The following is a 16,855-nucleotide window of genomic DNA, read 5'->3' as shown; positions in this document are numbered from 1 at the left end:
AGTCCAAGCCCTACATGGTTAGTGGTCATTTGTTTGGGTCCTGATGGCTCAGAGTGAATGTAAATAGCAATTATTTCTGTTTTGGCCAGAAACTCTGAGGGTCTTCCCCTCCCAGAGCTGATTTTTTTTTGACTAGGTAAAAGAGACCATTCTTTGCCTCACTTCTTACCTAGTCTTAATCACTGAATGGGCATTGCCTCAGTTAAACAGACCTGTTAGAAACCCGAGCTTTAAGAGGCCCAAGTCTCCCGCTGCATGGGGACTGTCTGCAGTTGTTCTGATCTATGTCTTACCACTAGACCCAGATGGCTCCGGAGGAGAAAGTGAGTCTGGTGACTTTGCATAGCCCTCCCTCACTTAAATCCCATTCGACTGCAAATCTTGGTACCACCTTCCTGATGTCATGGTCCTCTCTAGAATGAAGGGCAAACAACAACATATTTGATATATTTAAATGTCTTCTATATTTAATTTATATATTTCATATACTTCATTTTCTATAAATTAATTTGTATAAAGTTGATTATATACATTTTTATATAAACCTATTTCTATAAATTTATTTTCTATGATGGATTTTAAATCTCTGCAGTCAAAAAATATTTCCCTTTCTGGCTTTTAAAAATTTATTTATAGAAATCTTCGCACACTTTAAACTATTTTAAATTATTTAAAATACAGCCTTTTAGGACAACACTGACATCCATATTACTGAAAATGAAACGTACAATGGAGATTTAAAAGAACCTCCCCACTCCAATTATTTTTTTCCTGTTGAAGCACAGGATGGGAACAAGCCATGTTTCTTTCTTTCGGCTGACCTAGTTTCCAGCGAAAACCACACCCTGCTTTTGTTGTATGTGTGCAGTAAAACTGGTGATTAATGTACACCAATCAGTTGGGTCACAAGTTTTGAAAGCCTAGGAGGGAAAACAGCTGTTAGAAGAGAGGCAGGGGCTGGGGATGACCCAGATTTGGGGATGGGGGGAGGGACAAATCCAAATTGAAAAATAGGAGTTCTGATGCCTGGCCCCTCCCCGACTCCTTTGCCAATATTGGAGGTGCACAAAGGGTGGAACATTGCCTGTACTTTCAGATTTTTAAATATGTTAATTGGTTTGGCTCTCTGAAGGAAGGATACAAAAGCTAAATATATCAATAAAATGCATTTTATAAAGATGTTATGATGAGGGGTTGGGAAGACCTTATGATGAGGAGTTACAGTGAATACCTAGAAATCCAAGAGAGTGCCCAAAGTTCAGGGGGATTTGTCTCAAGGCCAAGGACGTGGGGATGGGGGGGACATTCTAGGTCTAGGTCACTTGGGGGCAGGTTTTCTCTCTTACTGCTTTGCTGTCTAAGCAGAAGCTGGGCTGACCCTAGTAACAGATGCCCCTTTGGGGAACTAATGGGCATCCCTCCTTGCGTCAGCCTTCTCAACCTTGTCTAGCTTGGGAGTCCTCCACCTTGGGAACAGAGACCGGTTCAATCCATCCCCCCCCCCCCCCGATAATCCTGCCTTTGTATGCACCCAGTGGATGGAGCTGCCCTAGAGCTGGCGTTGGGAGAGAAGAAGGTGCCGCAGTCAGAGATAAGCCAATGGCAGACGGAGCAGGGCCCAGCAACAACTTCTTGATTGGTGGGGAAGTGAGCGCATGCGCGACCTCGCCGCAGCTCACAAAGGGGTTTGTGGGGTGGGGAGCGTGGAGAGGGGAGAGAGCCTCCCCTCCCAGCTTTTCTTTTTCTTCCTTCCTCCTGCCTGCAGAGAACGTAATCTCCCTGGAGAGTTACCTCATTGTAGTGTGCCTCTGTTGTTTGTCAATTAATTCAGCTTTAAGAAAATCCTGGTAGCTCGGGGCTGAGCCAAGAAAGGATGCTACCAAAGGAAAGAGAAGGGGAGGAGCCTGGCAGGTCTAGGTTTGAAGGGTCTGGCCACCTCCTGGTCTTCTGAGTGATGTGATCTTAAAGAACGTAAGAAGGGGGCCGGCAGCTAATCCACCAGCCCTAGGGGGTCCTTTGTTGTTTATCCCTGCCAGGCTCGGTCCAGGCTTAATTAAGTAACCCGTTGCAAAGAATTAATTACACTCAAACCTTTTCTAAGAAAGGGCTTTTCTCACCCCGAGCAGTCTCAGAATAAAAGCTTCTCCCAGTATCCTCTTTATCTTGATGCATAATGATGGCAGAATGATTTCATCTCGACCAGTGGAAAATTACTGGAGCCGCGATCCTACTGTCATTACTGCTGAACATTCCCGAGGCCCTTCCTTTCAAAGAAGCATATCCTATCTGTTTCTAAAGACAAAACCAGGCAGATGAAAATTCCGCTCTGCAAGAAGCCTTTCCTGGTCCCTCTTTATTCTAGCGCCTTCACTCTGAGTTAGTATTTGTGAAGCTTTAGCTCAGCATCCGGCACTTCGTTCTCTCGGCAACGATCCCGGAGTGGTTTGCCATTTCCTTCCCCAGTTCATTTTACAGTTGAAGAAACTGAGGCAAATAGGGTGAAGTGACTGGCTACTAAATGTCTGAGGCAGAACTTGAACTCAGGCCTTCCTTGACTCCAGGGCCAGCGCTCTGTCCACTGCTCTGCCTAGCTGCCCCAAGCATTACCTAAACGTCAATTACCACTATTTCCACTGTATCCTATCTATAGCTTGCTTGTCCGTAAGTTGTTTACACGTTGTCTCCCCCATTAGATTGTCAACTACTTGAAGGCAGGGATAGTTTTTGTCTTTCTTTGTATCCCCAGCCTTTAGCAACAATGCCAGGAATATAATGCTTGTTGATACACACCTTACAGATCTTCAACAAATAAATACACCAAAAATAAATAATCTCAACTAAGCGCCTCGTGTTATTAACTCTACCAATTCCAGCATCTTGGTTCAATCCATTAAAAAAATGTTTTTATTAATTTATTTTGATTTATCAATAATCATTTCCATATGCTTTTGAGTTCAAAATTTTTCTCCCCCTTCCTCCCCACCACCCTCCCCAAGATGGAGCACAATCCGATACAGGCTATACGTTTACATTCCTATTAAACATATTTTCACATTAGTGATGTTGTAAGTAAAAATTAAAACCAATAGGAGGAACCATCAGAAAGATGAAACAAAACTCAAAAGAAAAAAAAAATAGCAATTCAACTTCCATAGTTTTTTCTTTGGATGTGGATAGCATTTTCCATCAGGAGGCCTTTGGAGATGTCTTAGATCCTTGTATTGCTGGGAAGGGGTAAGTTTATCAATATTAGTCATTGAACAACGTGGCTGTTAACGTGTACAATGTTCTCTTGGTTCTGCTCATTTCACTCAGCATCAAACCATACAAGTCTTTCCAGGTTCTTCTGAAGTCAGCCTGTTCATCATTTCTTATAGCACAATAGTATTCCATTACATTCATATACCACAACTTGCTCAGCCATTCCCCAACGGATGGGCATCCTCTCAATTTCCAATTCTTTGCCACCACAAAAAGAGCTGCTATGAATATTTTTGTACATGTGGGTCCTTTTCCTATTTGTATGATCTCTTTAGGATATAGCCCTACGAGTGCTATTGCTGAGTCAAAGGGTATGCACATTTTTACAGCCCTTTGGGCATAGTTCCAAATTGTTGTCCAAAAAGGTTGGATCATTTCAAAACTCCACCAACAAAGCATTAGTGTGCAATTTTCCCACATCTTCTCCAACATGTATAATTTTCCTGTTTTGTCATGTTGGCCAATCTGATAGGTGTGATGCGGTACCTCAGAGTTGTTTTGATTTGCATTTCTCTAATCAATAGTGATTTAGAGCATTTTTTCATATGACTATAGATGGCTTTAATTTCTTCATCTGAGAACCGTCTGTTCATATCCTTTGTTGGTTCAATCTATTTGCTTTGTGGTTGAGTAATCCACTGTTGTCTTTAAAACAAGTATCAAAAAAAAAGAAAAGAAAAAAGATTAAACAGGATTGCTTAGTCTTTGAAATAATTTACACAATTTGGATTACCAAATGAGTCAACCGCCAGTATTGGGGTGTGTTACATGCAAAGTGGAATTAGGAAATGACTGCATTTTGTCATGATCAGATTGGAAAATTACTTCAAAATGTACGCCCCTCGCTTATCCGCAGAGGTAAGGAAGAGTGTGGAGCACTGCATACTCTCAGAATCAATTAACAATCGATCAAACAATTGCTGAATTGTTTCCCTTCCCCATCCCTCTTCCTTTTCTGCTGTTACTGCTCTGTGTTACTAGGGATGGCTAGCTGGATGGAGGAGGGAAGGGATACCTTCTGAAAAAAGGGTTGTTTAAATGCAAAAGATATCAATAAAAACAATTTTTAAAGTTATAAAGGGAGGGAATTATTTGAAATGAACTCGTGAAAATGGACTTTGTACTATTTAATGGGTTTTTTTAAAAAACTTTTTGGCTACAAGTTTAGTACTCTAATCGTAGTTTGGACTTTATTCATTGATACCACTTTTGAATGACTTGCTACATACAGACTGTGTGTCAGAGCTGCGGAGGGTCCGAAGATAAGCAAGCCCCATCCTTGACATCCTAGAAGTTTTCAGTCTAAGCAAAAGGGGACCAATTTCACAAATACCTAAAATAATAAACAGACTGTGACAGGTACCAGATGGGAAGGGTTTGGGAGTGGCATTGGGTGGAGGAAGGGATTACACAGTCATGTTTAGGGTCATGCTCTCAAATAGGCGTTCTTAACCTAGGGCTGTGCCCTTGTATCGTAAAATATTTTGAAAACTGGGTTACATTGTAATCCATTTCCTCCCTACTCCTGTATTTTCTATTTTATTCATTTAACAACATGATTCTGAGCAGGTGGGGTCCAAGGGATCCACCTCATTGGCCAAGGGGGGGCAGGGCACAGAAAAGGTGGAGATCCCCTTCCCTAAAATGAAAGTCTGGTATTGTAAAATACCCAGAAGTTGTAGTATATAATAGCCAACGATTGTTGAAAAATAGAGGTGCCGTTTTCATGATAACTGGAATGGATGCAGAGAGCGTTAGTAAAACAACAGGCTCCGCAAAGTTTTGCAAACAGAAGGATCTAAAGCATTTGAGGATACCTGTCCAGGGCGGGGCCTAGGTTATTCCATGCGTACGTTCGGGGGGGGGGGGGGGAGGTGTAACTGACAGCCGTTTGAAGCAAGAGCGGAAAAAGGCACTTGGAGATGCCGGGGATTGAACCCGGGGCCTCATACATGCAAAGCATGCGCTCTACCACTGAGCTACATCCCCAACCTCCTACTTCCAGCTTCCCGAGAAATCCCTAAAAAGGATGAGTCTCTTGATACGCTTCCCTCAGGAGAAAGGTTTCCTAAAATTGTTGTTTTAAAATGAAATGAAATCGTTATATATTTCCAAAACATTTCACGTTCTAGTTGGATAGCAAAACAATCAACAGGAAAAGAAAGCTAAATTTAAATTAAAAAAAAAGGAATCTGGCCTCTCCTTAATTCAACTTCTTGGAATCACAGAAAAGACTGTGTGCTTCTTGTCAAACTGTTTGCAGATTCTTTCGTTTGCAAGTTCCTATGTTCGGGTGTGACTCAGGAATAAGGGAGACAGAGGGAGGGGAGGAGAGGGAGAGAAAGAAAGAAAGAAGAAAATAAAGAATGGAAGGAAGGAGGAAAGAAAGAAAGAGAGAGAGAGGAAGGAAGGAAGGAAGGAAGGAAGGAAGGAAGGAAGGAAGGAAGGAAGGAAGGAAGGAAGGAAGGAAGGAAGGAAGAAGAAGAAAGAAAGAAAGAAAGAAAGAAGAAAAAAAAAGAAAGAAAGAAAGAAAGAAAGAAAGAAAGAAAGAAAGAAAGAAAGAAAGAAAGAAAGAAAGAAAGAAAGAAAGAAAAGAAAGAAAGAAAGAAAGAAAGAAAGAAAGAAAAAGAAAGAAAGAAAGAAAGAAAGAAAGAAAGAAAGTTATCAAAATATTTAAAAATAAACAAGTTTTGGAGGTGAATCTCTGCCCAGACAATAAGGAGCCATTAAAAGTTCTTAAGTGGTAGAAAGACTCAACCCGAGATAGACTTTGATACACTTGTGACTTCATGGAGATGAGTACACCCTTTACTGGTACGTAGGGTGACCTAAATGTGCCTTTTTATCTGGTATAACCTTTGCTAGATAATTTCCACAAATCTTCCAATGAACTTCCTGGATCATAGATTTCAAGGCAGAGAAGACTTTAGGACCATCCAATCCAGCCTCCTTGTTTTCCCGAAGAGAAAACTGAACCACAGGGAGATTAAGTGACTTACTCATTATCACAAAGCTAGTAACTGATAAAAGCAACCCTGATCTTCTGACTCTTCTGTTTCCAGGGTCCCACACTGCCCTTGCTCTCACAAATAATAAGACAACCCGAAGTGCTGCCTCCATTTATCATCCTTTGCTTATATTAAATGTCACTGGGGTAAAATATACTTAGTCTCTCTGGTCTGGGTTACTAGGCTGATTTCTTTTGAGGGGCCTTGGAGCTCCTGGAAGGACCCTTGTGCTGTGCCAAGCCTGGATAAAATCAGAACAAGGCTATCTTCAGAGTTAAATGAATTTTAATAATCACCCTCCCCAGAAATCGTGCTCTGATGCCTCCTCTTGACATAGAGGTTACCCACCTGGAAGGTCCCTTCACCACCAATCTGGCAAAGGATCATGGATTTAGAATGAAGGACCCCTAGACATCATCGTTCTCATGCTGGGGTCCACAGACCCCATAGACCTCGGAGGGTCCTTGAGCTGCGATTGGAAAAAAAAAATGACATCTTTCTTTTCCCTAACCTTTAACTGAAATATGGGGTTTCCCTCCATTTAGTTATGTTTTTAAAAGGAGAAGGTGGCACAGGTCTCCTTAGATTGCCAAAAGGACCCACCACCCCCTAAAAGATTAAGAAAACCTCTTCTAGTCCAAGCCCTTCATTTTGCAGACAAGGAAAGTGATTTCAAGAGACTGGCCCAGGCTAAATGGTGCAGCTAAGATTTTAACTCAGATCCTCCGACTCCACCTCAGCTCCCCAGCTGTGGCAGTTGTGTAAAAGTAAGACTGGAACCTGTAGAGATTAGTTGCCTTAAACTCCTTTGTTAGAAGGCAAGCTCCTTGAAGGCAAAGGGCAGTCTCCCTTCTGTCTTGGTGTTCTCAGCGTCCAGCTGAGTGTCTGGTGGTTAATAACTGCTTGTTGTTTGGCTGATTGAGGTAACCAGGGCAGGATACTGCAGGTGTCGTGTGATGGAAAAGGAAAATTAAATCCAAGGAGAGGAAGGGAACAAGCACTTAGTAAGAGCCTACTATGGGCTAGACACTGCTAAGCACCTTACAAAGATCATCTTATTTGATCTCACACTGATCTTGGAAGGTAGATGCTGTTACTATATAGGTTTATCATTATTTATTTTAATATTTTATTATTATACATAATCGATAATAAATATACTATAGTATATAACCATATATTATTATACAGATTCCCCATTTTACAGATAAGAAAACTGAGGCAGAAGAGGGTTAAAAAGGAAGAATGGCCAGAAGAAGTTTCTTTCCTTCCCTACTCCTGAGTAAATATATACTCAGGAAATGTGAGGTAATTATAATAACAGAGTAAGTAAACCATTATTAATAATAACAACCGATATTTATATAGTTTAAGGTTTACATATATTTTTCACTGGATCGGTTTAAATAGTGCATTTACTAAGCACTTACTTTGTGCCAGGCACTCTAAAACCACCACTGAAGAGGATTACAAGAAGACAAAAAGAAAATTTTTTGTATTATCCACAGTTTTCAATAACCCATACCACCTAGAGAGGCAGTGAGATGGAATGGATGAGCCCATCCCAATGTCTCATCAAGGTTTACCTTGGACACCCACAGTCTGTATGCCCCTTGGCCAGAATTTAACCCTTTCATGCTCTAGGCAACTTTTAAAGATTATACATTTTAGAGGAGATGCTGACCATCACTGGCAGTTTCCTCTCCAGGGAGTTCTCCAACCAGTGCAATGACAAGAGGGGCCATTTCCAGTTGTCCTGATCAATATCTGGCCACTGGACCCTAATGGCTCTGGAGGAGAAAGTGAGGCCCTCCCTCACCCAAATCAAAGTCAATTGCAAGTCATGGCCTCATCTTCCTGATGTCACCGTCCTCTTCAAGAAAGGACAATGCTCACACAATGACAAGATCAGTCTCTAGCCTTGCAAATTACTTAGCAGGGCATTCAGGAACGCATTCACTTTCCCGCCCTTACTCCACTCATCTTCCTGCCCATCATCTATTCCACTATGTGTCAACAAGATAGAGATAGGATAGGTGGTCTCAGAAGATAGGCAGGAAAATTAAGGATGATCAGGAAAGTATTATTGCAGAAGGCGGCACTTTAGTTGAGACGTGAAGGACACCAGAGAAGCTAGGAGGTGGAGAAGAGGAGGGGGATCGTCCCAGGCTGCTGTGGGACAGCCAGAAAAAATGCTCAGAGTTGGGAGATGGGAGTGTCCTGTTGGAGGAACAGCAAGGAGGTAGCTGTGTGACCCTGAGCAAGTCACTTCACCCTGTTCGCCTCAATTTCCTCATCAGTAAAATGAGCTGGAGAAAGAAGGAGCAAATGACTCCAGTGTCTTTGCCAAGAAAACCCCCAATGGGGTTAAGGAGAGTCGGACACGCCTGAAAAGTGACTGACCAACGAGCAAGGAGGACTCTATCATTCCGACTGCAGAGTACAGGACTCGAGCAAGACGACTGGAGAGCTTGGCAGAGTCCAGTTTTGAAAGTCAAACAGAGGATTTTTTATTCTGTCCTGGATGTAATAGGCATCCAATGAAAGAGACACGGTCAGGCATGCATTTCAGCACACGAATTTGACTAGTGAGTGGAGAGACTTGGGGCAGGGAAACCAGCCAGCCAGCTATTCCAATAGGTGGGGAGTGAGGTGCAGAGGAGAGAAGGGGGTGTATTCAGGAGATGCTGAGGACAAAATGGCAGGGGCTTGATCAGTGACTGGATGGAGGGGGTGAGAGATAGCAAGGAGTTGGGAGCCTGGGAGGATGGTCGTACTTCAATGTTAATAGTGAAATTAGGAAGAGGGGAGGTTTTGGGGTAGGGGAAGAGAATGAACTCAATTTTGGTTATGTTGAGTTTAAGATGCCCACAGGACATCCATTTTGAGATAAGCAGCTAGAGATGCAGACGTGGAGATCCGCAGAAAGGTTAAGGCGGAGAAGTAGATCTGAGACTCCCCTTTAAAGAGATAATCATTGAAATCACGGGAGATGATATCACCAAGTGAAATGGGATGGAGGGAGAAGAGAAGAGGGCCCAGGGCAGAGCCTTGGGGGGGACCCCAGCAGGCATGACCTGGGTGAAGATCCAACAAAGGAGAAGGAGAAGGCACAGTCAGATGGGTAGGAGGAGAGAGCAGTGTCCTGAAAACCTACAAAGAAGCCAGTATGAAGAGAGTGACTGACTTCGTCAAAGACTGCAGAGAAGTCAAGAAGAAAGATTGAGAAAAGGCCACTAAATCTGTCAATCTAGAGATTGTTGGTAACTTTGGAGAGGGCAGGTTAGTTTGAACGACAAAGTCGGAAGCTTGACAGCAAAAAAGTTAAGAAGAAATGGAGAGGAAAGAAAGTGAAGGCACCTATTGCAGACAGGTTTAGCCTCAAAGGGCAGAAGAGATATAGGACCATAGCTAGCAGGGATGGGTGGGTGAAGCAAGGGTTTTTGAGGATAGGGGAGACATGGGCATGTTTGTTTATTAAGAGATGGAGGGAAAGGGAGAGCTTGGAAGCGGCAATGGGGAAGCAAGGAGCATGCAGCACCCTGACCTGAAGAGTTGGGAGGAATGAGTGAAAATGCAGATTAGTGTGAGGAAGGGATGCCAGGGAGTCCGTATCATCAGAGGGAGACAAATCTCAGTGACTTCCAAAAGATGGAGGGAGCAAGAACGGAAAACATTCAAGATGAAATCCAGGTTGTTTTCTATGGAGTAGGTGTTCCAGACAGCACAGCGGAAGGATTGGGCAGCTTTTGGGTGGGAGGTTGGGGGAGGAGGGAGCAGGATTGGAGTGAGGGGGATGAGAATAGGGATCAGTCATTGAAGGATGGATCTCCAAACCACACTTCCCTGAATCCTCCTCTCCTTGCCTCTACACTTAAAAATATCAAGTAATGATTATATCCATTTATTTCCCCATCTCACTGCTCTCCCAAATGAATAATAAGAAATAACAAAACTTCTCAAAACAAATATGCAGAGTTCAGCAAAACAAATCAGACCCATCAAAAAATGGTTGTCTCATTTTAAATCCATCCCTTCCCTGGCAGGAACTAGGTGGCTTGTTTCACCTCCAGACCTCTGGACTCTTGGTTTATCGTGGAATCGATCAAAGTTCGAAAGTCTGTTAAAGATCTTTTTCTCTATAATATTGCTGTCATGTATACACTGTTCTCCTAGTTCTGCTCACTTCACTGCATTAGTTCATTGAGGTTTTTCCCATTTCCTCTGGAACTGTCCATTTCATTATTTCTTATGGCACTGTAATATTGCTTTTCATTCATATATCCCAACTTGTGTAGTCATTCCCTAGAAAGTGGTCCTCCCCTTTAGTTTCCAGCTTGGGGCTATTATGAAAAAAGTCACAATGATGTTTTTGTACATATTGGTCCTTTTTCTCTTTTTTTTTGATCTCTGTGAGGGACATAGATCTAGTAATGGTATTGCTGGCTCAAAGGGCTATGTACAGTTTAGCAACTTTTTGGTCATAGTTCTTCATTTTTTTTTCAATTTACAGAACAGCTGGCCCAATTCATAGTTCCACTAACAGATCATTAATATGCCTGTGTGTGCTCCTCCAATATTTATTTAGCTGTGTGACCCTGGACAAGTAACTTCAACTCTGTTAGCCTCACTTTCCTCAGCTATAAAATAGAGATAATAATAATAATAACACCTACCTTTCAGGGTTGTTTTGAAGATTAAATTTATGTAAAGATAATTTATGTGCAAAGTTTAAAGTGTGATATAAATATTAGCTATTATTATTAGTCATTTTCTTTTTTTCATCTTTGCCAATTAGATGGGTGTGAGGTAGCATTTCAGATTTGCTGTAATTTAATTTGCATTTCTGTAATTATTAGTGATTTAGAGCATTTTTATATGGCTTTAGTTAGCTAGGATTTCTTTGAAAACTGCCTGTTCATGTCCTTGGGCCATTTATTGATTGAGGAATGGCTCTTTGTCCTAAAATTTTGCATTAGTTCTTTATATAGCTTAGAAATGAGACCTTTATTAGAAAAATTTGCTGCAAAATCACCCTGGCCCCCGTTACCTGTTTCCCTTCTGATTTTAACCGCATTAATTATCAATGTGAGTAAAATTCCACAAAGGTAGACTAAGGCACATCCTCTCTAAGCAAGATAACATCTTATTAACAGGGGCACTACCTGCCAATAGAATGGGTCAATGGCTTGCCTTAGTTTAGCGCCGAGCAGGACAGATTCCTTTTTTTACTTTTTGGGGAGTAAAGAACAAAGAAGAGAACCTCATAGGTAGGGCAAGAATAGAATTGGTTATAGGGTTGGCAGCATTATGGGGATGAGGACAATGTCATTGATTACAGAGTTGAGGTGTCAGGGACAATATGATTGGTTTGAAATTGGGAAATGAAGGTCTAGAAACAGCCCCTCCTTCCATCTTGTGACTAAGAAAAGCTCACTGTTTGAATCCACATGTAAGGTCAGAGATGGTGGACCAGAATTCTTTGGACAGCACCCGGACATCCTTGAAGGACAGGTTGGTGGTGTACAGGTACTAGACCAGACTCCCTGAATCCCACAAGGATAACAGATCTCTGAGGCAAGAACGGAACAGAGATTAGCAGGAGAGCTGAGTTTCTAAACTTAGGCCAGCTAAATTTCTGCAATAAGTTTAGGGACAAAGAACCATGACTGATTTACAGGATAAAATCAATTAATTGTAAATAGGATCTATAAAAAAAATCAATAAAAAGCATTACATTTTCTCTCTTTTTTGTTTTTCCTTTCTTGTGTTTTTTCCCTTTTGTTCTGATTCTTCTTTTGCAACATGACTAATGTGGAAATATGTTTAATTATTATACATGTAAAGCCTATATCAGATTGCATGCCATCTTGGGGAGAGGGAAACATTTAGAACATAAAATCTTATAAAAGTGAATGTTATAAACTAAAAGTGAATAAATAAATAAAATTTTAAAATATTCTCTTTCAAAAAAAAAAGAATTCTGGCTTCTCTGTGTGTGTTGTCTTCCTCCTGTCAGAACGTAAGCTCCTTAGGTGTAGAGAATTTATCACTGTTGAGTTTGTATCCCCAACAGCACAGAGCTTGGCACATAGCAGACATTTAATAAATGCTTTTCCATTCATCCTTTTTCTTTTTTTTCTCATTATAATTATTTATGTATGACCATTTCCTCCTGTTGAATGGCAGGGAAGTTGAGCAAACAGCCTTAATCTTACTGAGACTCAGTTTCTTCATCTATAAAATGAGAATAATAATGTTCCCATAACCAACCTCAAAGCACTGTGAAAGAAGACCCTTAGTCAACTTTAAAGGACCACTTCGGCCAGAAAGAATAACTGACGTCAGGCATGGTGTCTTTGTGGTTCCCATGTCCAAATGTGAGATCTTGAACACAATAGGCGCTTCATTGGATTCTCTTGGATTGAAACAGTTTTCCATCTTAGCTTTTGAAATCTTTCTCTTCCTTTACTGAGCATTAAAGTTCAGTACTTGTACCATTTTCTCCATCCATCCATAGGCATTTATCTTATAAGCACTTACTATGAACTAGGCACTATGACTAAGGATAGAAGAAGAAAAACTGAGAGGCCCTGTCATCAAGGAGTTTATACTCTTAACAAGGAAAACAACCTCCATGAAATTTTCTTCTTGGACTCCCCCAGGCGAAAATAATTGTTCCCCTCTGGAATTTCTCCCACCAACAGGTTTGACCTGCCCTGAGCGCATATCACAAGCAACTTATTACAGTTATTTGCACATTTCTGTACTAGATTGCAAGTTCATAGGGGGCAAAGGTTGTTTACTTTTATTTTTGCTGTTCTTGGAACACCTGGACACATAGTAGGTCTTTAAGAAATGCTAGTGGACTGTGTGACCCTGGGCAAGTCACTTAACCCCACTGCCTAGCCCCCCCCCAAAAAAAAAGTACTTTGGGGCAGCTAGGTGTTGCAATGGATAGAGCACCGGCCCTGAAGTCAGGAGGACCTGAGTTCAAATCCCACCTCAGACCAAACACTTGACACTAGCTGTGTGACCCTAGGCAAGTCACTTAACCCCAATTGCCAAAAAAAAAAAAAAAAGAAAGAAAGAAAGAAATGCTAGTGGAATTGCTAAGTTGAAGAAATTTTGAGGTCCAGAAAGGTCAAAAGTAGATTTGGGAGAAGCTATGGGTTTTATCAGACTATTTCATGTACAGCTTCACTCTTCATTCAATTAAACAAGCATTTATGAAGCATGTGCTATGGATCTGCTATAATTTGAGGTAGAAGGCATAGAGCTGTTCTCTAAGCCTGGAAGAAGTGTGTCCACATTATGCCTCCCACACAGGGGCCAGGTGTTCCTAGGCAAGTCCCAACTTACAGGTCCATGAAGGTCATACCTTCATGCTAAGATGGAGGATGCACCAGACCCTTCCCTCCAGGGGCTTCCCTCCTTCTCCTCCATCACGCATCTTAAAGTTTGCTAAGTGCGTTTACATACACAGATTCCCTGAAGTAAACTTAGAGGCCATCTAGGCCAAGCCCTCCATTTGACAGATGAGAAAACTGAGGCCCAGGCATGTGAAGGAACCCGCCCAGGCTCTCTCTCTCTCTCTCTCTCTCTCTCTCTCTCTCTCTCTCTCACACACACACACACACACACACACACACACACACACACACACACACACAGTGGTAGAACCAGTAGTTACAGTGGATCATCTTAAGCCTCTGGTTCCCACAGTGAGGGAGAGAGAGCTGCAGTCAGTCAACAAGCATTTCTGAATGGTTAATTAGGGGCCAAGTGCTGGGGGTACAAAGAAAGGCAAAAACAGTGCCTGCCCTCAAGGTGCTCACCTTCTAATGGGAGAAATAGCATATAAATAATTAGGTACATACACACCCACGTCTATGCATGTACATATACATACACATATAATATACCATATATCATTTCCCATCTTTTATATATAATTATATGTAATTTATATATAATTATATATAATTTATATATATAGTGCTGTTATATTAGAAAGATGGTAGGTTTCTACATGTTATATATAATTATATAGGTGTATATATAATTGATGGGAGGTACTATCTGATATATGTATGTATGTAGCATGTGTTACATATGCCTTAACTATTTAAAGATAGATGATATAGACATCATATGTGTATATGTAGTAGACGGGAGTAAATATATATTGTATATGTGTTATACATGCATTGTATTGTGCATATATACATGTGCTATATATGCATTATGGGCATGTGTGTATATACACACACATATGTATACACACGGTGGGGATAATATGTTATATGCGTAGTATATATATGCTATATATGCATATAGATGGCAGATTAATCAGAGAGGGGAAGGCAAATCTAGCCCTGGTTAGGATCAAAGTCATTTTAATATAAGCACATTCAAAGATCATAATAGAAAAGGTCTGTTTATTTAATACAGGTTCAACATCTTTTAAAAACCACTTCATATTTGTGAGGAGTTCTAATTTAAGAGAACACACGCAATATTGTAATTGGAATGGAAAAGTAGCCATTTCTTCAGGTTAAAATACTGCCAAGCCTCCCCGTCGGGGAATCGAACCCCGGTCTCCCGCGTGACAGGCGGGGATACTTACCACTATACTAACGAGGACCGGCCCACACACGCTCGCGCCATCTGCACTTTTAAAGGCAGCTCCGACGCCAGCACTCCGCCAATAACGCTGCGCTCTGAGTTCTACACCCTCTTGATCGGGAGGGTTGGAGCCGTGGGATAGCTGCCCAAAGCCGCCTCGAGGCCCCGCCGCCTCCTCTTGCCCGCTTCCCTTTCCTTTTTTAGTCAGTCGGGGTCAAGGGCAAGGGCAAGGGCAAGGGCAAGACCGAAGCCCAGAGAGGGTTGGCCTTGGGTACGCACTCACACTGGCTGCTCGTGGCGCCCCCTTCCGTCCGCTCCGGGTGAGGAGGGGAAACCAAAGCGTGTCCCCGAACCCGCGGGGGTCCTGTCTGTGATTTCCGGGGAGGCCCTAGGGCACGCTCCGCGGAGACCAAAGTAAAAGGAATGATTTTTGCAAACGCACGGTGACCACACAGAGGAGAGTGAAAAACAAAAGCTAGCTTCTGCCGAAACCCGGGATCGAACCAGGGACCTTTAGATCTTCAGTCTAACGCTCTCCCAACTGAGCTATTTCGGCTGCTGAAGTGGCGCTTCCCAAGACCTCACTACTACCTTTTGCTCGTGGAGCCTTTCCGGAAGTTTCTCAGGCTACCCGCCGCGCTAGCCCCTCCTTCTCCCCTAGTCTTTGACTTCTACAACGCAATCCTTGCTTCTCCGCGCCCTCTTTCCCCGCTCGAGGCTTTGCGCCGGAGGCCGCGGAGCGTGAAGACCCCGCATAGCCCGGCCCTGCAAAAAGCCTAGCTCTGCTCAGAACTTCCCGGGGGATTCCATGACTCTCTGCCTCCGCGCCTTTGCACCGGCTCTGCCTATGTCCGCAATGCACACCGTCACCTCTTAGTTTCCCTGGCTTTCCTACAAGACACATTCTTCAGGAGGCTTTCCTGGTACCCTCAGCTTCTAGTACCTACTCCGAATCTATTTTGTACAGCCATCCTTATTTTATAGGTGGTCTCCCCATTTAGAATGTAAGCTCCTTGAGGGCAGGAACGGTGCTTTAATTAGATGCTTGTCAATTCCCGACTCAATCTGTGCAAACCCTGCTGGAGGCACCATTCCCCTAACGAAGTTAAATGGAGGTTAATAATGGTGGTGACCTGCCGAATCATGGCCTTGGGACAGGCATCCCTCCGCCTTCCCCACCAGCGAGCGTCCAGTGGAGTCTTTGGGGCAGCTTTTAAAGAGAGAAGTCCGCCTAGTGCTCAGTTGCCGAGGGCCTTGAATGCCAGACAAAGGACTAGGGTGAGGGCATTCCTAATTCCCTCCAGGCCTAGGGCTCCCCACCAAAATCACCCCCTACTTGGGATCCTGACTCTAGACCGGGAGGAAGCCTCAGAGGCAGATGAGGAAACTGAGGCTGGTTAAGTGATTTGACCAATATGCACATATTTATGTATGTTTTCTGCCCCCCACCCCCGCCCCAGAGGGCAGGAACTGCTTACTTTTTATTTTTGTAAATGCTAAAAATAACAATAGCTAGTTATGCAGCACAAAATAGATATTATCATTTGATCTTTACAACAACCCTGGGAGGTAAATGCTCTAAGTGACTTGCCCAGGGTCACACATGCAGCTTACTATGAGGCTGGATTTGAACTCGGATCTTCCTGACTCCAGGTTCCTCCCTCCATGCACTGCAAGCATCCATAGCAAAGTGCCTGACACAATGTTTCTTCAATGTTTGTTGACTGACTAGTAGACAACTGGGAGCTATTGATGATTTTTAAGGGAGAGCGGCTGGCCGGTGCGCAAAGAGTAATACTTTTGCAGCTGCACGAAAGAGGAGGTGTGAACCAGAGCTTTTGGGGAGATTGTTGCAATAGACCAGGTGGGTGGGTGCACTTCTGATAGGTGGTGAGAAGGGAGGGGGTAGATACTGGGAGAGGGAGGTGGACTGGACTGGGCAGGTCTAACAGCCGAGA

At 42.7% G+C, this 16,855-nt stretch overlaps 3 non-coding genes across 3 annotated transcripts; all 3 read right to left on the bottom strand.

Annotated features, from left to right (window-relative positions):
- Nucleotides 1-5,178: 5,178 nt before the first annotated feature.
- Nucleotides 5,179-5,250, bottom strand: TRNAA-UGC (transfer RNA alanine (anticodon UGC)). Its single transcript has one exon. It is a non-coding gene; the product is annotated as a tRNA-Ala (tRNA).
- Nucleotides 5,251-14,843: 9,593 nt separating this feature from the next.
- Nucleotides 14,844-14,915, bottom strand: TRNAD-GUC (transfer RNA aspartic acid (anticodon GUC)). Its single transcript has one exon. It is a non-coding gene; the product is annotated as a tRNA-Asp (tRNA).
- Nucleotides 14,916-15,380: 465 nt separating this feature from the next.
- TRNAF-GAA (transfer RNA phenylalanine (anticodon GAA)) lies at nucleotides 15,381-15,453 on the bottom strand. Its single transcript has one exon. It is a non-coding gene; the product is annotated as a tRNA-Phe (tRNA).
- Nucleotides 15,454-16,855: the final 1,402 nt, after the last annotated feature.

Source organism: Phascolarctos cinereus, unplaced genomic scaffold (assembly GCF_003287225.1).
Source record: "Phascolarctos cinereus isolate Bilbo 61053 unplaced genomic scaffold, phaCin_HiC Scaffold_4;HRSCAF=312, whole genome shotgun sequence".
NCBI classification, from domain to species: Eukaryota; Metazoa; Chordata; class Mammalia; order Diprotodontia; family Phascolarctidae; genus Phascolarctos; species Phascolarctos cinereus.
The sequence above is the reverse complement of the archived record's forward strand: the minus strand, read 5'-3'. Positions and strand labels throughout refer to the sequence as shown.